Here is a 22,989-nt window from a genome sequence, read left to right as displayed (position 1 = left end):
ACAGACCTTCAGCGGGACGGAAGGGGCTGTGGGACTTATAAGGTGGTTCGAGAAAGCTGAGTCAGTGTTTGCTATGTGCAACTGCCCTGTGGGGGACCGCGTGAAGTATGCAACAGGCACGCTTGAGGATGGTGCCTTGACCTGGTGGAATGCCCAGGTCCAACTGCTAGGTATTGAGGCGGCGAACGCCACTACGTGGGATGATTTTAAAGAACTGATGAGAGAGGAATACTGTCCTCGAGATGAAATAGCGAAGTTAGAGAATGAGTACTATCATCTGACCATGGTGGGGTCTGAAATCGAGGCGTATGTGAAGCGGTCGTATGAGTTGGCTGATTTGTGTCCGAACTTGTCCCGACCCATGTCCCGAAGAATCGAGTTGTTTATTAAGGGGTTACCTCCACGGGTGAAGGGTTTAGTTACAGCAGCGAACCTCAATAACCTAACCCAGATTGTTAGATTGGCACATAAAATCGTTGACCAGGAGGTGGAGAGCGACTCACTGCCACCCCGTATTTCTAAAGCTACTACTGCCTCCACCACCGCCACTACTCCTGTCACTGATAGTAAACGCAAGTGGGGTGATATGGACAAAGCGTCCAACTCGGTTCAGCCCCAAAAGAAGACAGACACTGGCAGTACTCGCAGCTTTAGCCAGTCATCTTCAGTGAATCAAAGTCAGAGGTCTTATGCAGGAAAGAAGCCTCGGTGTGGCAAGTGCGGCTATCATCACTTCGGGCAGTGTGGACGAACATGTAACAGGTGTGGTAAAGCAGGCCACGAAGCCAAAGATTGTAGAGCCCCACAGCCCGGACATCAGCAACAACAGAACCAGCAGCAGCAGCAAGAGCAAGGCAACAGGGGATGCTTTCAGTGTGGTGCGGAAGACCATTTCAAAAGAGACTGTCCCCAGCTGAATCAGAATCAGAACAACAACAACCAAGGAAATGGGAACAACAATGGGGGTAACAACGACGACAATGGTGCTAGGGGACGTGTCTTCGTGATCGGTCATGGTGAGTTTCTACTTGACGACTTTTAGGTTATTGTTTTAATTTATTCGAGTGCCGATACTAGTTTCGAGTCTTTAAAAGTAAGTCAAATGCTTAAATCGTACCCCAACACTTTTAAACACCAAGCACGTAGTAGAACTAGCAAGCGGTAAAAGTCGAGAGGCCACACACATAGTTTAGGGTTGCAATCTTGTTCTTGCTAATCAGACCTTTTCTATCGACCTCATTCTTATCGTTCTGCGGAATTTCGGGACGAAATTCCAAACCAACAGGGGGATGATGTGACACCCCAGGAAACCACACAACATAACTAGCTTCCTTAGTGATTACGTGTTAAATTTCGGGACGGAATTTCTTTCAAGTTGGGGATGATTTCACAACTGAGCAAAACCCGCAACAACTCTGATTTCTTACTTCGTTTCTCTCACACTTGACGCTTGCCAATTTCGGGACGAAATTTCCTTCAAGTTGGGGATGATGTGACAACCCGAACTTTTAAGGTTAATTTCGCTAACTTCGATTCCTCGTTATTCCTCCTTCACTTTCGTTACGACTAGTTAATTAATGTAAACGTGCCATAATTATGTTTAACCCAACTCTTGTATCATATATAACCGACCCAAATTTCATGAGTTATCCGGCCCCAACTTGTGTAACCCAACTTGTGTATTAATCGGCCCACAAACACTATTAAACAAAGTCATCGGCCCTAACTTGAATATTAACTAAATTGATCAGCCCCTTGAATCACTTGGGCTTGAGTCCATGTCCGATTGTATAACCCACGGCCCTAACCCCCTTGTTAATTAGTTATCCAGCCCAACCTCTTGTGCATTGATCCTTAGTGACCGGCCCAGCTACTTGTTTGAATAATCAGCCCAACATATCATGTATACGTATTATAATGCAAATCAAACACCAATTGAGTTTACATTTATAACAAACCCCACGCCATTATCGATAAACAACCCCGATCGCCCTAGTTTCCCTCTGATCGCTCATAGCAGAACCTTGGTGAACTATTATCTCGCCATCAGAAATCCCGGTTAGTAAATAGCATCCCGACTTCTTTGTGCGTATGTGATTAATTGGGTTGCTATGTGTTCATTAGGCTGTATACTTGTGATTAAATACACATACAGATCGGTTTGTCTTGATGAATGAAACATGATTGTATTCGCTGACATAGATTCATAAGAATTGAACATGAAATCTGATTCGAATAATCCAGTCCACGTGATAATAAGTTGAGTCTTAGTTCATGTCTGTGGGTATATGATTATATGGCACGAAAACTGGTTAATGGACAATGGAATTTCATATATATAAGGGGGGGTTAATAATCGGGTCTGAGTGTTCGATGTATTGACGACGATTATACTAATGCCTTCGTATGAAATCGGTTGTATTGTGTGATGTAGGGTGTTAATCGACTAGTAGTTAAGTTTGATTAATTCTTTGTGATTGCCGAATTCGATTCTTGTGAGTGGTCCGAACTAATATATGGTATCATCTAGTAATGCATGAGAATGAATTAAACAGGAGTATTAAGGCATGCTAGTTAATAGGATCCGGATAAGGAGATTGTTATAGTATTGGGAAATCGTCTGATTGTTTTAATTATATGGGATTGCATGTTTTAATTATTGTTGACACAGTATGTTCATGAAAGCCCAAGCCGAGGTCATAGTTAGTTGGATTGGGCCGGCCACCAGTATATACTTTTGATAAACGATGAGTGTAATGAACAGTTGATAAACGATGGTCAAATACTTTTGATGGTCAAATGCATAACAGTTTTAAAAGGGTTGTCGGCCATTAGTCTTTTAATTCAATATTGTTTCGGTATGTGATTTTATTGCTAGATGTGAATGTGTAACCTTACACGACTTACTATGTGCAAAACATATGGTCTGGATGACTAGGTCATGAGTTATTGTTATTGCATGCATGCGTTACATGTACAGTAAATGTGTTTTGTGTGGTCAATGTACACATGAATTACTTTGGAATGAAAACTGTGGTTCATATGCACGTAAAACTAACTGATATCGTAACCCCTTTAGGACGTACTTGATTAACTGGTAGACTCGTAGATAACCCTACCGAGCAAATCAAAGGTGAGTTCACTGCACTTTTCTCAAGCATGCGTCCCGGTGGTTTGGGACAACTGGTAAACATTTGGAAGGGAAACATTGGGTAAATAACTTAATCGGTTTTGGTTATTGCCTGGAGGGCAATGGGGGTGATTAGTTGATAGCGCTATTAGGTGGGAAACCTCACACCGGGCCGTAAGGACGGGCGTGAACTAATTATCTGGGTATGGCTATGGTTGTTAGAGGCACACTCCTCGGATACATACGGGCACTCTCCCTAGGGTATCTAACGAAGGCAACATAGCATCGCAACGTTGAATCGCATTAACATATATATGGTAACATAACTTGTTAACAAAACCTTGAACTCACCAGCGTAGTCTGACACACTTGTTTACATGCTTGTAGGTGATTACTGAAGGAACTTGGGAGCTTGCTGTCTGATGCTGCTGGAGTGGTTGTGGTCATAATAATCAGTTATCTTAAATTGCTTTTGATACATTACACATTGATACTTTTATGCTTCCGCTCAATACTTTGGTTTTGGTTTAACTTTTCAAACGATACATTTTCTTTCAAATGGGTATTTTAATACATTATAACTTGTGCTTGATATGATTGGTGGCTCTTTGTTGGATCGTTACACCTCCATTAGGGACACGCCCTAGGTGGTAATTTGGGGGTGTGACAATAATGGTAATACCAACTTTGCTCATGTTCGCGCGTGGGCATTTCTAAAAGACGAACCAAAATGGGCGCCGATTCACAACGAGGTGACGATGGCGAAACGCCAAAAAACATCGGAAACAAGTAGTTTTAGCGCCGGTGGATCGGACGCGAGGTGTCACATAAACTTAAATGATGACGCCGACTTTGACGAAGAGGAGTACGCCGTACATGAAGCGGAGCGTCCATAGGGCCGAGACAAATCAAAGAAGGAGCGGGCCAAGGGGAAAGAAAAGGAAAAGGTGGACCCGAAGATGGAAGAGTTTATGGAACACTTGAAAATGTACAACGACGTCTCGACCCAAAAGACGAAGGCGAAGGAGCGGGCCGTCGAAGAAAAAGCTCGTGTAGCGGAAGAAAAGTTACGCGAGAAGGTCCGATTGTCAAATGAGAAAATAAGAATTTCGGATGAAAAAATTCGGCTAAAGGAATGGGAAATGATAACGATGGATGTCGATCAGTATCCCGAGCCGAAACGTTCGATGTTGAAAAAACTTCAAACCGACGTCATGAAGAAGCATAATATTATTTAAGTCTATGTTTTTTTTAAGTCTTTGGTTTTTTTATTAAGTTTATGTTTTTTTTATTAAGTTTATTTTTTTATGTTTATGTAATGTGGTTTTAATATTAATGAAAATATTTTGGAGTTAATTACATAGTTAGTCCCTGTAGTTTGCACAAAATAACATATTTAGGTACTAATAGTTTAAAATCACCTTTTAGGGTATTAACTTTTCATTTTGTAACGTTTGGAGGTATTAACTTCTAAGGTATTAACATAGTTAGTCCCTATGGTTTGCACAAAATAACATACTTAGGTACTAATAGAATGTGATTTTAAACCTACAAATAACGTTAATACCTCCAAACGTTACAAAATGAAAAGTTAATACCCTAGAAAGTGATTTTAAACTATTAGTACCTAAGTATGTTATTTTATGCAAACCGCAGGGACTAACTATGTAATTAACTCAAATATTTTGTTAGTATATTTGTTAAATGTTAAAAAAAATAGAAGACTAAAAAAATAAAAAAAACATAAAAAAAGTGGTGAAGGACTATGACTAGGATCATCCTCCCATGCCCTCTAGTTTTGGAGGATGGACCATCTTTGGGAGGACTATGACGTGGCGCCTACGTGGCGGATCATCCTCCAAGGATGGACTATCACCATACCCACTAGCCTAATGCCATACCATCGCTAGCAACCACCAATATTAAAGTTGGGGTGTGTTATTGCGAAGAAATTCGACTGAAACGTAAAATATAGAAAATAATAACTAAGTCCATTTAGGACCTGCGTGTTGTGGCGAACCTGTCAAGTGGGAAAAAATAGATGACGTAAAAATGTTGAACCACACACGCACGTTGCGTCATGTTAACTCGCAAAATTTAGAACGAAGTGTAAAACGAAACGTAAAAAACGTTGAACCACGCACGCATGTTGCGCCATGTTAACTCGCAAAATCTAGAAAGAAGCGTAAAACGAAACGTAAAAACGTTGAACTACATACGCACGTTGCACCATGTTAACTCGCAAAATCTAGAACAAAACGTAAAACGAAAAATTTGCCACATATGAAAAGTGTAGGGGACCAAAGTTAGAAAGTAAAATGTTGTGAGGTTAAATTGAAAAGATGAAAACTTTTGGACTAAAAGTAAAAATTTAAATAGTTGAAAGTTGCCCTGATGATTGGAATGAAATAAAAATGCTATCATTGAATAGTTGTGGATTAAAAATGTAATATCATTTTTTTTTTTTTTTTTGAAAAACCCCTTAAACATGAGATACAACACCTTGATACACCAACATATATGTTAGTTATTTATATGATGTAAATGTAAATGTTAATGTTAGTTTTGCCATTTTTAATTTATACTCCTGGAATACGAATTACTTCTTAGGGGATACGGAGTGGCAGCAGCAAAGCAGCGGCAAAGCCGTTTGCCGCGCGGCAAACACCGCCGCCGACCAACATTGGTCGCGGCAAAAGATGAAATGCGGTGATGGATTACCGAAGCGAGAAAGAAGAAAGCTGCCAAATTTACTACCCCCCTAACGGTAATATTACCGTTTGATGTAAAAAAAAAATTGTTTTTTAAATTTTTTTTCACCCTATATATATACCACTCACACATTTTAAAAAAATACACCTTTCTCTCTATACTCTCTCAATCTATTCTACACTTTGAAAAATATGGAAGGCTCAAAGAAGGGTGAAGGCAAGAAGAAAATGGTAGGGTCCGGTTCAAAGTCGAGGCCTCAAGATAAACGTGGTTCGGGTGGTAGTAGTGTCCCGTTTAATCCGCAACTTGGGTTTGCGAGTCACACCCAACCTCCATTTTATTTTAACCAACCCATGCATCAACCTTTCGGTTATGATACCCAACCCACCCAAAATTGGATGCAATACGGTCCGAGGATGACTCAAGCCGGTTATTATGATTACTCCCAAGAAGCGCAAAATGCTTTTGACCCGTTTGCTTTTCAAAACCCAATGTCACAATCACCAACCCAAGACGAACAAGATGACGCCGATGAGGAGTTCGTGCCGGAAACACAAGAACATGAGTTAGATGATATTGATGAAGATGTTGCGGATGATGAAGATGTTGCGGATGAACCGGAAAAAAAAGCAAAAGCCAAACGGGAAAATTGGTCGCCTAGACAAGAAGAGGCGTTGGCAAAGGCTTTTATTCATTGCACTTTGAATAAAAGAAAAGGCAATCAACAAAAGAAGGATAGCTTTTGGAAGAAAGTTTTAAACCACTCTAACGAAACGGTCGGCGGAAGTAATCGAACCCACCACCAAGTTCGATCAAAATGGGTGACGATGCAAACAAAAATTAACACATTCAACGGTCTATATCATCAAGCGGTATTTTTTTATACGGTTTATTTTTTATACGGTTTATTTTTTTTTTACGGTTTATTTTTTTTATACGGTTTAATTTTTTATACGGTTTATTTTTTTTATACGGTTTATAGGATCGTTTACGTCCTAGCGGGAGTGACGACGCATATGTAATGAAACAAGCGTTAAAGGATTACAAAAGCAAAGAAAATATTGAGTTCGCTCATGTTGCGGCTTGGGAGGTTGTTAGAACAAGTGAAAAGTGGTCGCCGGTACCTTTGTTGAATGAAGAAAGCTCCGGTTCGGGTCTAAAAAGAAAGTCTTCGGATTCGGGAAATTATGCCCGAGGATCACTGAATGTCGAAATCTCAAGCGGATTCACTATTCCCGACATAAACGAGGATCCTTCACCACCACCACCAAGACGACAAACGAGAAAGGAGAAAAAGGACAAAGGGCCGTCTTCAAAAAACGAAGATCCAAGAGATATAACAAGCAAATTCGAAGAGTACAAGGCCATGAAAAACGAGATAATGGAAATTAAACGTGTACGAGAAGAAAAATATTTGACCTTGGCCGATGAGCAACGAGAGGCGTTGCGACAAACAATGTACGAGAAGGACTTTGAGTGGTATAATCGGCCTACCGACGACCTTAACCCGAAGATGTTGGAAGTCGCACTCGCTAGAAAACGGGAGATCGCAAAAAAATATGGATGGCCTTGTGATTTTTAGTTTTTTTTTTTAAGTTAGATTTTATTAAAAATGTAATGTTTTATTTTTATTTAAGATGTAATGCTTTATTTTTAATTAAAATGTAATGGTTTATTTTTATTTTTAAAAAGTTTATTTTTTTTCCATTTTATCTTAAATATAAAAAAAAACATAAAATAAAAATAAAGTTTGCCACTCAGCAAGTGTTTAAACCAATGCCAACAATTTTCAGCAAAGTTTAAACACTTTTGCCAAATTGACATGGCGCGCTCTGATTGGTCGGTTTTTTCTTTTGCCACTTTAAAGTGTTTAACCACTCCTTATACCCTTACGTCAACGGTGAATTAATGGAAAAAAAAGCCTCTATTTTAGAATTCGTATTAAGCCTCCAAAATTCATGACATCTGTAATTATCATATCGACAAAAAGAAAAAAAAAATATTAAGGGGTACAATAATTATCATATCGACAAAAAGAAAAAAAAAATATATTAAGGGGTACAAGAATGCAGCATTCTCAATTCTTAATTTATTAGATGACAAATTTGGAAGATCAGCTTGGAATTTTTATATCTTCGCGTTTCCATTTTATAAGGAATAAATCTAGCTCTTATACTAAAGCAAAATAGTGTTGACTATTTGACTTTAATGTGGCTATTCTCTTTGGCTAGAGAATTGATATTTGAGCGTCATTTTGCTTCTTCCTACCTACGCTCTTCTTCAATTTTGGTAACCTAATCAATTCTCTCAATCAGTGGAAGGCAAATTGATTTCTCTTTAAATCTCAGAACCTAATCAAATTGATTTCTTTCACCCACATTCAATTTTACAAACCCTAAATCTCATCTACGGCTTCATCTGTAGCGATTGTACCTAGCCATACCCACTTCAGAAATCCCTAAAACTCAATCATTCGAACTCTCATCTAGGTATGTTTTCTTTGATTTTTATGATGTAATCCGATTAGAGCATCGGCCGATTCTCATTTTCATTCGAAATCTTCAATTGCATATTTTCTGATTACTTTAGTTTAGATGGCATCTTTGTGCGATTCTCATCCAGGCAATTGTCAGAAACCCTAATTCAAAACCAGTCGAATCTGCTCCATGTATGTTTACTCTTAAAATTCTTTGATTCTACAATATTTTTCTGTTCGTTATTTCATTTTGTCCATGTATGTATGTATGTATGTATAGATATGTAGAACTAATCATTGATATGCGTATAGATTTGTGGGAGTTGTGAAATTAATTGTGAGTGTAGGCATTCAACGATTTTAATCGTGTCAGGAGACCTGTTTCTTCTCACAAGGCGAATGAATCTTCAATTCATGTTTGAATGTTCATCCAGGTTTGATTTCGTGTTGAATTGACGATTTTTTTTTTCTGAAAAATTGTTGATGTTTATCGATATTTATTTTTTGATTTGTTTTTAGGTTATTGAACTTCTGTTATTTTGTTTGGATTTTGGAAATACAGCACATCCAAATGCTCCCCTAATCAGACGTTCGTTGAAGATACTTGGTAAAGTTGTTTCGGACCAGTTGAAGGTACGATTGTTGATGATGTAAAGTTGAGTTTAAATTGACTTTGATTTTGTGTTATGTTGGTTAGTTAAATTAATTGAATTTTTTGTGTGTTTGTATAGGCGGAACCAGATACGGATGAGGTTTTTGCCCAAATTACTCTGATACCTGTATCTGATGTGAGTATCATGGGCTTGATGGTGTCAGCTTATCGTTTTCTGTTGTTTTTAATGTTGATAGTTTTAACATGATAACATCGTTTTTGTTGTGACAACAAGATGTAACTCCTTCTAAGGACTCTGCACCACCATCAGAACCACAGTTTCGGGTGCATTCTTTTTGCAAGACGTTGACTGCTTCAGATACTAGCACACATGGTGGATTTTCGATTTTGAGAAGACATGCTGATGAGTGCCTTCCTCCATTGGTTAGTAGCTTACTTGAGAGGATTGCCTTTCTTTCCTGAGTTAGTTTAAGTTTTAAAGCGTGAGCATGGGTTTGATCGGCTCGGTTGCAAGAAATCGTTAGTGCAACTATATATATATAGCATGCACGATACGACATGGCAGGCATCATGACACATTGTTAGTGCAACATAACACATGTATCTAGTAAATTTTGATCTTGTTGGTAGTGCTCATTTTGTGTTGATTGGAGTGGGAGAAACTTCAAACATAAGTTAAGAAGCATCGAGAGGAGCATGCAAACCGCCTTATTATCATGGGTGCACACATAATAATAACGCGTGGTGCATGCAAATCCCAATGAGGCTTAACGAGTGTAAGAGGGGTTCTTCCCTGTTTGTGTACGAGCATAGTAGTTAATCGTCCCTAACGTGATAAACCAGAATACTTTTCTCGTTCTCGACTCCTAAATTCGTTCCCTTCTCCTATTATAGAAACATGAGTGGACGAGGACACGGTCGTGGTAGCATCAACATGACTCAGGCTGAGTTAACCAACCTGATAAACACACGTGTGGCTGAGGCTCTGGCAGCCTACCAAGCTGGTATGAATTGTACCAAATACTTTTAATCCTATCTCGTGAATCCAACTCTTACTCTTGTGTCGTATCTTCTTTCATTCAGCGCACCCAAACAACCAGCCTGTCTGTACGTTCAAAATGTTTATGGATTGCAAGCCACAGACCTTCAGCGGGACGGAAGGGGCTGTGGGACTTATAAGGTGGTTCGAGAAAGCTGAGTCAGTGTTTGCTATGTGCAACTGCCCTGTGGGGGACCGCGTGAAGTATGCAACAGGCACGCTTGAGGATGGTGCCTTGACCTGGTGGAATGCCCAGGTCCAACTGCTAGGTATTGAGGCGGCGAACGCCACTACGTGGGATGATTTTAAAGAACTGATGAGAGAGGAATACTGTCCTCGAGATGAAATAGCGAAGTTAGAGAATGAGTACTATCATCTGACCATGGTGGGGTCTGAAATCGAGGCGTATGTGAAGCGGTCGTATGAGTTGGCTGATTTGTGTCCGAACTTGTCCCGACCCATGTCCCGAAGAATCGAGTTGTTTATTAAGGGGTTACCTCCACGGGTGAAGGGTTTAGTTACAGCAGCGAACCTCAATAACCTAACCCAGATTGTTAGATTGGCACATAAAATCGTTGACCAGGAGGTGGAGAGCGACTCACTGCCACCCCGTATTTCTAAAGCTACTACTGCCTCCACCACCGCCACTACTCCTGTCACTGATAGTAAACGCAAGTGGGGTGATATGGACAAAGCGTCCAACTCGGTTCAGCCCCAAAAGAAGACAGACACTGGCAGTACTCGCAGCTTTAGCCAGTCATCTTCAGTGAATCAAAGTCAGAGGTCTTATGCAGGAAAGAAGCCTCAGTGTGGCAAGTGCGGCTATCATCACTTCGGGCAGTGTGGACGAACATGTAACAGGTGTGGTAAAGCAGGCCACGAAGCCAAAGATTGTAGAGCCCCACAGCCCGGACATCAGCAACAACAGAACCAGCAGCAGCAGCAAGAGCAAGGCAACAGGGGATGCTTTCAGTGTGGTGCGGAAGACCATTTCAAAAGAGACTGTCCCCAGCTGAATCAGAATCAGAACAACAACAACCAAGGAAATGGGAACAACAATGGGGGTAACAACGACGACAATGGTGCTAGGGGACGTGTCTTCGTGATCGGTCATGGTGAGTTTCTACTTGACGACTTTTAGGTTATTGTTTTAATTTATTCGAGTGCCGATACTAGTTTCGAGTCTTTAAAAGTAAGTCAAATGCTTAAATCGTACCCCAACACTTTTAAACACCAAGCACGTAGTAGAACTAGCAAGCGGTAAAAGTCGAGAGGCCACACACATAGTTTAGGGTTGCAATCTTGTTCTTGCTAATCAGACCTTTTCTATCGACCTCATTCTTATCGTTCTGCGGAATTTCGGGACGAAATTCCAAACCAACAGGGGGATGATGTGACACCCCAGGAAACCACACAACATAACTAGCTTCCTTAGTGATTACGTGTTAAATTTCGGGACGGAATTTCTTTCAAGTTGGGGATGATGTCACAACTGAGCAAAACCCGCAACAACTCTGATTTCTTACTTCGTTTCTCTCACACTTGACGCTTGCCAATTTCGGGACGAAATTTCCTTCAAGTTGGGGATGATGTGACAACCCGAACTTTTAAGGTTAATTTCGCTAACTTCGATTCCTCGTTATTCCTCCTTCACTTTCGTTACGACTAGTTAATTAATGTAAACGTGCCATAATTATGTTTAACCCAACTCTTGTATCATATATAACCGACCCAAATTTCATGAGTTATTCGGCCCCAACTTGTGTAACCCAACTTGTGTATTAATCGGCCCACAAACACTATTAAACAAAGTCATCGGCCCTAACTTGAATATTAACTAAATTGATCAGCCCCTTGAATCACTTGGGCTTGAGTCCATGTCCGATTGTATAACCCACGGCCCTAACCCCCTTGTTAATTAGTTATCCAGCCCAACCTCTTGTGCATTGATCCTTAGTGACCGGCCCAGCTACTTGTTTGAATAATCAGCCCAACATATCATGTATACGTATTATAATGCAAATCAAACACCAATTGAGTTTACATTTATAACAAACCCCACGCCATTATCGATAAACAACCCCGATCGCCCTAGTTTCCCTCTGATCGCTCATAGCAGAACCTTGGTGAACTATTATCTCGCCATCAGAAATCCCGGTTAGTAAATAGCATCCCGACTTCTTTGTGCGTATGTGATTAATTGGGTTGCTATGTGTTCATTAGGCTGTATACTTGTGATTAAATACACATACAGATCGGTTTGTCTTGATGAATGAAACATGATTGTATTCGCTGACATAGATTCATAAGAATTGAACATGAAATCTGATTCGAATAATCCAGTCCACGTGATAATAAGTTGAGTCTTAGTTCATGTCTGTGGGTATATGATTATATGGCACGAAAACTGGTTAATGGACAATGGAATTTCATATATATAAGGGGGGGTTAATAATCGGGTCTGAGTGTTCGATGTATTGACGACGATTATACTAATGCCTTCGTATGAAATCGGTTGTATTGTGTGATGTAGGGTGTTAATCGACTAGTAGTTAAGTTTGATTAATTCTTTGTGATTGCCGAATTCGATTCTTGTGAGTGGTCCGAACTAATATATGGTATCATCTAGTAATGCATGAGAATGAATTAAACAGGAGTATTAAGGCATGCTAGTTAATAGGATCCGGATAAGGAGATTGTTATAGTATTGGGAAATCGTCTGATTGTTTTAATTATATGGGATTGCATGTTTTAATTATTGTTGACACAGTATGTTCATGAAAGCCCAAGCCGAGGTCATAGTTAGTTGGATTGGGCCGGCCACCAGTATATACTTTTGATAAACGATGAGTGTAATGAACAGTTGATAAACGATGGTCAAATACTTTTGATGGTCAAATGCATAACAGTTTTAAAAGGGTTGTCGGCCATTAGTCTTTTAATTCAATATTGTTTCGGTATGTGATTTTATTGCTAGATGTGAATGTGTAACCTTACACGACTTACTATGTGCAAAACATATGGTCTGGATGACTAGGTCATGAGTTATTGTTATTGCATGCATGCGTTACATGTACAGTAAATGTGTTTTGTGTGGTCAATGTACACATGAATTACTTTGGAATGAAAACTGTGGTTCATATGCACGTAAAACTAACTGATATCGTAACCCCTTTAGGACGTACTTGATTAACTGGTAGACTCGTAGATAACCCTACCGAGCAAATCAAAGGTGAGTTCACTGCACTTTTCTCAAGCATGCGTCCCGGTGGTTTGGGACAACTGGTAAACATTTGGAAGGGAAACATTGGGTAAATAACTTAATCGGTTTTGGTTATTGCCTGGAGGGCAATGGGGGTGATTAGTTGATAGCGCTATTAGGTGGGAAACCTCACACCGGGCCGTAAGGACGGGCGTGAACTAATTATCTGGGTATGGCTATGGTTGTTAGAGGCACACTCCTCGGATACATACGGGCACTCTCCCTAGGGTATCTAACGAAGGCAACATAGCATCGCAACGTTGAATCGCATTAACATATATATGGTAACATAACTTGTTAACAAAACCTTGAACTCGCCAGCGTAGTCTGACACACTTGTTTACATGCTTGTAGGTGATTACTGAAGGAACTTGGGAGCTTGCTGTCTTATGTTGCTGGAGTGGTTGTGGTCATAATAATCAGTTATCTTAAATTGCTTTTGATACATTACACATTGATACTTTTATGCTTCCGCTCAATACTTTGGTTTTGGTTTAACTTTTCAAACGATACATTTTCTTTCAAATGGGTATTTTAATACATTATAACTTGTGCTTGATATGATTGGTGGCTCTTTGTTGGATCGTTACACCTCCATTAGGGACACGCCCTAGGTGGTAATTTGGGGGTGTGACAATAATGGTAATACCAACTTTGCTCATGTTCGCGCGTGGGCATTTCTAAAAGACGAACCAAAATGGGCGCCGATTCACAACGAGGTGACGATGGCGAAACGCCAAAAAACATCGGAAACAAGTAGTTTTAGCGCCGGTGGATCGGACGCGAGGTGTCACATAAACTTAAATGATGACGCCGACTTTGACGAAGAGGAGTACGCCGTACATGAAGCGGAGCGTCCATAGGGCCGAGACAAATCAAAGAAGGAGCGGGCCAAGGGGAAAGAAAAGGAAAAGGTGGACCCGAAGATGGAAGAGTTTATGGAACACTTGAAAATGTACAACGACGTCTCGGCCCAAAAGACGAAGGCGAAGGAGCGGGCCGTCGAAGAAAAAGCTCGTGTAGCGGAAGAAAAGTTACGCGAGAAGGTCCGATTGTCAAATGAGAAAATAAGAATTTCGGATGAAAAAATTCGGCTAAAGGAATGGGAAATGATAACGATGGATGTCGATCAGTATCCCGAGCCGAAACGTTCGATGTTGAAAAAACTTCAAACCGACGTCATGAAGAAGCATAATATTATTTAAGTCTATGTTTTTTTTAAGTCTTTGGTTTTTTTATTAAGTTTATGTTTTTTTTATTAAGTTTATTTTTTTATGTTTATGTAATGTGGTTTTAATATTAATGAAAATATTTTGGAGTTAATTACATAGTTAGTCCCTGTAGTTTGCACAAAATAACATATTTAGGTACTAATAGTTTAAAATCACCTTTTAGGGTATTAACTTTTCATTTTGTAACGTTTGGAGGTATTAACTTCTAAGGTATTAACATAGTTAGTCCCTATGGTTTGCACAAAATAACATACTTAGGTACTAATAGAATGTGATTTTAAACCTACAAATAACGTTAATACCTCCAAACGTTACAAAATGAAAAGTTAATACCCTAGAAAGTGATTTTAAACTATTAGTACCTAAGTATGTTATTTTATGCAAACCGCAGGGACTAACTATGTAATTAACTCAAATATTTTGTTAGTATATTTGTTAAATGTTAAAAAAAATAGAAGACTAAAAAAATAAAAAAAACATAAAAAAAGTGGTGAAGGACTATGACTAGGATCATCCTCCCATGCCCTCTAGTTTTGGAGGATGGACCATCTTTGGGAGGACTATGACGTGGCGCCTACGTGGCGGATCATCCTCCAAGGATGGACTATCACCATACCCACTAGCCTAATGCCATACCATCGCTAGCAACCACCAATATTAAAGTTGGGGTGTGTTATTGCGAAGAAATTCGACTGAAACGTAAAATATAGAAAATAATAACTAAGTCCATTTAGGACCTGCGTGTTGTGGCGAACCTGTCAAGTGGGAAAAAATAGATGACGTAAAAATGTTGAACCACACACGCACGTTGCGTCATGTTAACTCGCAAAATTTAGAACGAAGTGTAAAACGAAACGTAAAAAACGTTGAACCACGCACGCATGTTGCGCCATGTTAACTCGCAAAATCTAGAAAGAAGCGTAAAACGAAACGTAAAAACGTTGAACTACATACGCACGTTGCACCATGTTAACTCGCAAAATCTAGAACAAAACGTAAAACGAAAAATTTGCCACATATGAAAAGTGTAGGGGACCAAAGTTAGAAAGTAAAATGTTGTGAGGTTAAATTGAAAAGATGAAAACTTTTGGACTAAAAGTAAAAATTTAAATAGTTGTAAGTTGCCCTGATGATTGGAATGAAATAAAAATGCTATCATTGAATAGTTGTGGATTAAAAATGTAATATCATTTTTTTTTTTTTTTTGAAAAACCCCTTAAACATGAGATACAACACCTTGATACACCAACATATATGTTAGTTATTTATATGATGTAAATGTAAATGTTAATGTTAGTTTTGCCATTTTTAATTTATACTCCTGGAATACGAATTACTTCTTAGGGGATACGGAGTGGCAGCAGCAAAGCAGCGGCAAAGCCGTTTGCCGCGCGGCAAACACCGCCGCCGACCAACATTGGTCGCGGCAAAAGATGAAATGCGGTGATGGATTACCGAAGCGAGAAAGAAGAAAGCTGCCAAATTTACTACCCCCCTAACGGTAATATTACCGTTTGATGTAAAAAAAAAAATTGTTTTTTAAATTTTTTTTCACCCTATATATATACCACTCACACATTTTAAAAAAATACACCTTTCTCTCTATACTCTCTCAATCTATTCTACACTTTGAAAAATATGGAAGGCTCAAAGAAGGGTGAAGGCAAGAAGAAAATGGTAGGGTCCGGTTCAAAGTCGAGGCCTCAAGATAAACGTGGTTCGGGTGGTAGTAGTGTCCCGTTTAATCCGCAACTTGGGTTTGCGAGTCACACCCAACCTCCATTTTATTTTAACCAACCCATGCATCAACCTTTCGGTTATGATACCCAACCCACCCAAAATTGGATGCAATACGGTCCGAGGATGACTCAAGCCGGTTATTATGATTACTCCCAAGAAGCGCAAAATGCTTTTGACCCGTTTGCTTTTCAAAACCCAATGTCACAATCACCAACCCAAGACGAACAAGATGACGCCGATGAGGAGTTCGTGCCGGAAACACAAGAACATGAGTTAGATGATATTGATGAAGATGTTGCGGATGATGAAGATGTTGCGGATGAACCGGAAAAAAAAGCAAAAGCCAAACGGGAAAATTGGTCGCCTAGACAAGAAGAGGCGTTGGCAAAGGCTTTTATTCATTGCACTTTGAATAAAAGAAAAGGCAATCAACAAAAGAAGGATAGCTTTTGGAAGAAAGTTTTAAACCACTCTAACGAAACGGTCGGCGGAAGTAATCGAACCCACCACCAAGTTCGATCAAAATGGGTGACGATGCAAACAAAAATTAACACATTCAACGGTCTATATCATCAAGCGGTATTTTTTTTATACGGTTTATTTTTTTATACGGTTTATTTTTTTTTTTACGGTTTATTTTTTTTATACGGTTTAATTTTTTATACGGTTTATTTTTTTTATACGGTTTATAGGATCGTTTACGTCCTAGCGGGAGTGACGACGCATATGTAATGAAACAAGCGTTAAAGGATTACAAAAGCAAAGAAAATATTGAGTTCGCTCATGTTGCGGCTTGGGAGGTTGTTAGAACAAGTGAAAAGTGGTCGCCGGTACCTTTGTTGAATGAAGAAAGCTCCGGTTCGGGTCTAAAAAGAAAGTCTTCGGATTCGGGAAATTATGCCCGAGGATCACCGAATGTCGAAATCTCAAGCGGATTCACTATTCCCGACATAAACGAGGATCCTTCACCACCACCACCAAGACGACAAACGAGAAAGGAGAAAAAGGACAAAGGGCCGTCTTCAAAAAACGAAGATCCAAGAGATATAACAAGCAAATTCGAAGAGTACAAGGCCATGAAAAACGAGATAATGGAAATTAAACGTGTACGAGAAGAAAAATATTTGACCTTGGCCGATGAGCAACGAGAGGCGTTGCGACAAACAATGTACGAGAAGGACTTTGAGTGGTATAATCGGCCTACCGACGACCTTAACCCGAAGATGTTGGAAGTCGCACTCGCTAGAAAACGGGAGATCGCAAAAAAATATGGATGGCCTTGTGATTTTTAGTTTTTTTTTTTTAAGTTAGATTTTATTAAAAATGTAATGTTTTATTTTTATTTAAGATGTAATGCTTTATTTTTAATTAAAATGTAATGGTTTATTTTTATTTTTAAAAAGTTTATTTTTTTTCCATTTTATCTTAAATATAAAAAAAAACATAAAATAAAAATAAAGTTTGCCACTCAGCAAGTGTTTAAACCAATGCCAACAATTTTCAGCAAAGTTTAAACACTTTTGCCAAATTGACATGGCGCGCTCTGATTGGTCGGTTTTTTCTTTTGCCACTTTAAAGTGTTTAACCACTCCTTATACCCTTACGTCAACGGTGAATTAATGGAAAAAAAAGCCTCTATTTTAGAATTCGTATTAAGCCTCCAAAATTCATGACATCTGTAATTATCATATCGACAAAAAGAAAAAAAAAATATTAAGGGGTACAATAATTATCATATCGACAAAAAGAAAAAAAAATATATTAAGGGGTACAAGAATGCAGCATTCTCAATTCTTAATTTATTAGATGACAAATTTGGAAGATCAGCTTGGAATTTTTATATCTTCGCGTTTCCATTTTATAAGGAATAAATCTAGCTCTTATACTAAAGCAAAATAGTGTTGACTATTTGACTTTAATGTGGCTATTCTCTTTGGCTAGAGAATTGATATTTGAGCGTCATTTTGCTTCTTCCTACCTACGCTCTTCTTCAATTTTGGTAACCTAATCAATTCTCTCAATCAGTGGAAGGCAAATTGATTTCTCTTTAAATCTCAGAACCTAATCAAATTGATTTCTTTCACCCACATTCAATTTTACAAACCCTAAATCTCATCTACGGCTTCATCTGTAGCGATTGTACCTAGCCATACCCACTTCAGAAATCCCTAAAACTCAATCATTCGAACTCTCATCTAGGTATGTTTTCTTTGATTTTTATGATGTAATCCGATTAGAGCATCGGCCGATTCTCATTTTCATTCGAAATCTTCAATTGCATATTTTCTGATTACTTTAGTTTAGATGGCATCTTTGTGCGATTCTCATCCAGGCAATTGTCAGAAACCCTAATTCAAAACCAGTCGAATCTGCTCCATGTATGTTTACTCTTAAAATTCTTTGATTCTACAATATTTTTCTGTTCGTTATTTCATTTTGTCCATGTATGTATGTATGTATGTATAGATATGTAGAACTAATCATTGATATGCGTATAGATTTGTGGGAGTTGTGAAATTAATTGTGAGTGTAGGCATTCAACGATTTTAATCGTGTCAGGAGACCTGTTTCTTCTCACAAGGCGAATGAATCTTCAATTCATGTTTGAATGTTCATCCAGGTTTGATTTCGTGTTGAATTGACGATTTTTTTTTTCTGAAAAATTGTTGATGTTTATCGATATTTATTTTTTGATTTGTTTTTAGGTTATTGAACTTCTGTTATTTTGTTTGGATTTTGGAAATACAGCACATCCAAATGCTCCCCTAATCAGACGTTCGTTGAAGATACTTGGTAAAGTTGTTTCGGACCAGTTGAAGGTACGATTGTTGATGATGTAAAGTTGAGTTTAAATTGACTTTGATTTTGTGTTATGTTGGTTAGTTAAATTAATTGAATTTTTTGTGTGTTTGTATAGGCGGAACCAGATACGGATGAGGTTTTTGCCCAAATTACTCTGATACCTGTATCTGATGTGAGTATCATGGGCTTGATGGTGTCAGCTTATCGTTTTCTGTTGTTTTTAATGTTGATAGTTTTAACATGATAACATCGTTTTTGTTGTGACAACAAGATGTAACTGCTTCTAAGGACTCTGCACCACCATCAGAACCACAGTTTCGGGTGCATTCTTTTTGCAAGACGTTGACTGCTTCAGATACTAGCACACATGGTGGATTTTCGATTTTGAGAAGACATGCTGATGAGTGCCTTCCTCCATTGGTTAGTAGCTTACTTGAGAGGATTGCCTTTCTTTCCTGAGTTAGTTTAAGTTTTAAAGCGTGAGCATGGGTTTGATCGGCTCGGTTGCAAGAAATCGTATTTATATTCGAACAATTAAGAGAGACGTTTGTTTTCCTGAGTTATACTTTCGTATTACAGGTTTGTTCGAATATTAATGATTGCCTTTTGTTTGTGTTGGATGGTTTTTAGAAATCGTAAGGATGTCGATGTTATAAATGGTGCGTATTAAGAGAGACGTTTGTTTATTGGGCAATAAATAGTAACATGTTTTATATTAGTTAATTGACATGTTAACAAACATTATAGATCTGTTTATATACATAACATGTGACTGTGAGTATGACTCTAATTGTTACTGTGTGTATGTTGAGTTTCATCTTAGGTTGAGATGTTTTGTTTTTTATTTTGGTTTCTGATGTTATTCACTAAATTGTTTCTAATGTATATAGGCATTACAGAGGTGACAAGGAGCTTAAATTACTGTCCAAATTGGTCAGCAATGTTTTGTATAACCTGCCATTGTTCTTGAAATATAAATTGGTCCAATTTAGTCAATTTATATGAAATTGTTGTGATTAGTTGTGAATACCTTATAACTGTTGTTGTTTGTAACATTTTTTATGAGTTTATATTGTCATAAGTTACTACTGAACTTTACTTTGATGTTTATTTTGTGTTTTGGTTTGCTAATTTGATTGTGGTATGACCAGATTTGTTTGGAGTCTCGAACGAAGAAAGGTAATTGTATCTCCACACATTACTTTTATAGCACCTATCACTTTTCCTGTTGAAATTGGATGTTAGACCTGATGTTTTCATTGTTTCAGGTGTGCGGGTTTAAAAGATTTAGGGTTTGGTGAGGCATAACCAACGTTAATGGCTCTTCTTAGGAAAAACAACATTTTTGAATATCGGGTGGCCAGAGTCAACACATTTGACTCACATGTTTTCGTTTGAAGTGATGTTTTCAATTATACGCATATAAGGTCACACTAGAAGATGGAATTCATTCAACTGAATAGACAATCTGAATGGGATTACATCCACCAGGCCTCTCAGCTGCTAATGCAGTCGTATGCCGAGGTATATTAATGTATTAATTGTGGGTATTTGCATCTTTGGCAGTCTTTGACTTATGATATTCAACTATTGCAGGGCAACTGGTCTTCAAAAGTACAAGATGATGGCCAGGTCACTAGCGATATTTCTATACGCCTTGCAGAAACTGTTGAAGGTAAGATTCTTATTCAATCACGGATGAACGTGTTAACACTTCATTAAAGTAACGAAATCCGTTAATTGTGAACCTAACCCCTTCGGCTTTATGTAGTTATTTATATTCGTAAAGGCTAAAACCACTTACAATCTTTTGTTAAACCAATTGCCCATAACACCTGAATTCCACAGCCGGATTACAACAACATTCCTAATTCCACATTTTTTCCATCCAATTCACCCAATCTTTTGTTAAAACAAACCTTTCTATCATGGTGCTTTGTGTGTTTATATATAAACCACCGTTTTCATTAATTTGGATGGTAGACGACGAAGAATATCACTCCTGTAGGCCAAATCATACAAGGAGAAAGACTAATCTCCTGGTAATCAATTATTCAATCACTTAATTTAATTAAATTCGGAGTAGTTAGAATTTGTTCAGAGATTAAACTGCGTCTGGTATAATTTGGAATTTAGTGTTGAGAGGGTATGGTTTTGTCGTCATATTAAATATAGTACACCAGATCTAATGTCTATGAAAGTATGAACACTTTTCTTTGGAGTGATGTTATCTATTTGGATTCAGATTTCATACGTGTGAATTTGCTTTTTATTTGAATTAAAAAGGAAAGCAGAGAAAACTTCTCCACGCCGTGCCATCAGTTTGATTTGGTGAAACTGATTGTGAGCAGCAACCTGTTACGGTTAGAAGGGGTGTTGATGGTCGATTACGGGTGCAAGGGGGAGTGGTTCAACGATGCTGGTTGTGGTGGTTTCGCAGCGGTGAAGATGATTGGAGGCGGTGGTTGGCTGCACGGATCTGGTAGTAGATGGGTTATAGGTTGGTGTGGTTACATGCGATTGGCAGAAGAGATTTAAAAATAAAACTGATGATGCAACAATGTCTTTACGAGATTTGATTAAAATGTGATTTTACCAAGTGGAATTCCCTTGTCAAAGGTAACAAGTCTTGCTTAAAACTTTTAATTTTCTTAGTTTTTTGTTAGGGGCATTTGTATAATTGTATCTAAATATTGTATTATTGTGTTTTGAGATGTTTTGGTCTGAAGTCTTTAATGAAACGGTTCTACAAACTGTTGCGGACATGTTTGTTGTGAATTTGGTTGTTATGTTAGGTTACTTTGTGTTTGAATTTTGTAATTTTCGGCTTAGGTAATCGAACATCAAGTTTTGCTCCAAGAACCCTTGGTTAAGAAACTACATATTTGCAATGTTACTGGTAGACACAAAAGTTAGATATGAAAAGTGTGGGGTGGGTTTGTGTGGTAGTCATAATGTCAGGTATTACAACTATATGTCAGTTGTATTACATAAAGGTTAATTAAATCATTTGACAGTTAAAAGTCAAAGCAAGCTCCTACTTTTGGCATCATAACATCATATTCTTTTATGGTATTGTAGATTGTTCCAACCGAGTATAAATACATATCGAAAGAAGTCTTACCCACAAATCAATTCTCTGTTACCGAGTACTTCTCCCCGATGAATGAATATGACAGGACGTGGCCAGGTTTGTTACTGAAATAAATTATTGTTTATTTATTATTTTATTAATAGTTAATACCAGGATTAATATTCTGTTTTTATGTGAGGGTTTACCTAATTTTTTTACATGATTCAGCGGTTTACTTTTTATATGATCTTTCACCTATTACTGTTACCATCAAAGAAGAGCGACAAAGTGTTCTCCACTTCATAACTCGGTTATGTGCGGTGCTATGTGGTACATTTGCTTTGACAGGTTTGTCCTAACTCTTCTGCTAGAGCTTTAGAACCTCTAATTAACGTTATAGGTAAATGGACTATAAAACTAGGGGTGGCAAATTGAGTGTGTTTAGGTCAAGATAAGTAATTTATATTATGGTTGAAAACGGGTTGGGTTAGGCCGGCATGCTAATACTTTCTGTTCATTTTTATATCTTTAATAAATATTTATGCACATTTTATTGGACTAGTTGTACTCCACAGTACTTAAATGTAACTTAGACTCTATATATACACAAAATTAATAAACCCTATTATTCATGTATGCAAATAAATTAGTTATACGACTCTCTAAATACGATTACTAGAACTATGTTAAATTAACGCCATTTAGGAGGTTTTGTGCATTTGAATACTTTCTGGATGAGTTTTGACCCGCTCGACCCGTTATGTTTATAGTTAGATCTTGGCTTGACCCGAAACGATGCATTTGTATACAAATGGGTCGGAATAGCCACCTCTGTATAGGACGATTTAGGTCAAGACTAGGAAATATATGTTCAAATATATCCTTAATTTTTTTGCGAAACAATCTTTCA

General features: G+C 38.2%; 1 long non-coding RNA gene across 1 annotated transcript; it reads left to right on the top strand.

Moving 5' to 3' along the window:
• The first annotated feature begins 21,989 nt into the window (after positions 1-21,989).
• Positions 21,990-22,392, top strand: LOC110896696. Its single transcript, XR_002568096.2, has 3 exons — positions 21,990-22,002; positions 22,088-22,196; positions 22,308-22,392. It is a non-coding gene; the product is annotated as an uncharacterized LOC110896696 (long non-coding RNA).
• The last annotated feature ends 597 nt before the right edge of the window (positions 22,393-22,989 follow it).

This window comes from Helianthus annuus, chromosome 15, assembly GCF_002127325.2.
Source record: "Helianthus annuus cultivar XRQ/B chromosome 15, HanXRQr2.0-SUNRISE, whole genome shotgun sequence".
Lineage (NCBI taxonomy): Eukaryota > Viridiplantae > Streptophyta > Magnoliopsida > Asterales > Asteraceae > Helianthus > Helianthus annuus.
Note: the sequence above shows the minus strand (reverse complement) of the source record. Positions and strands in the feature narration are given on the sequence as shown.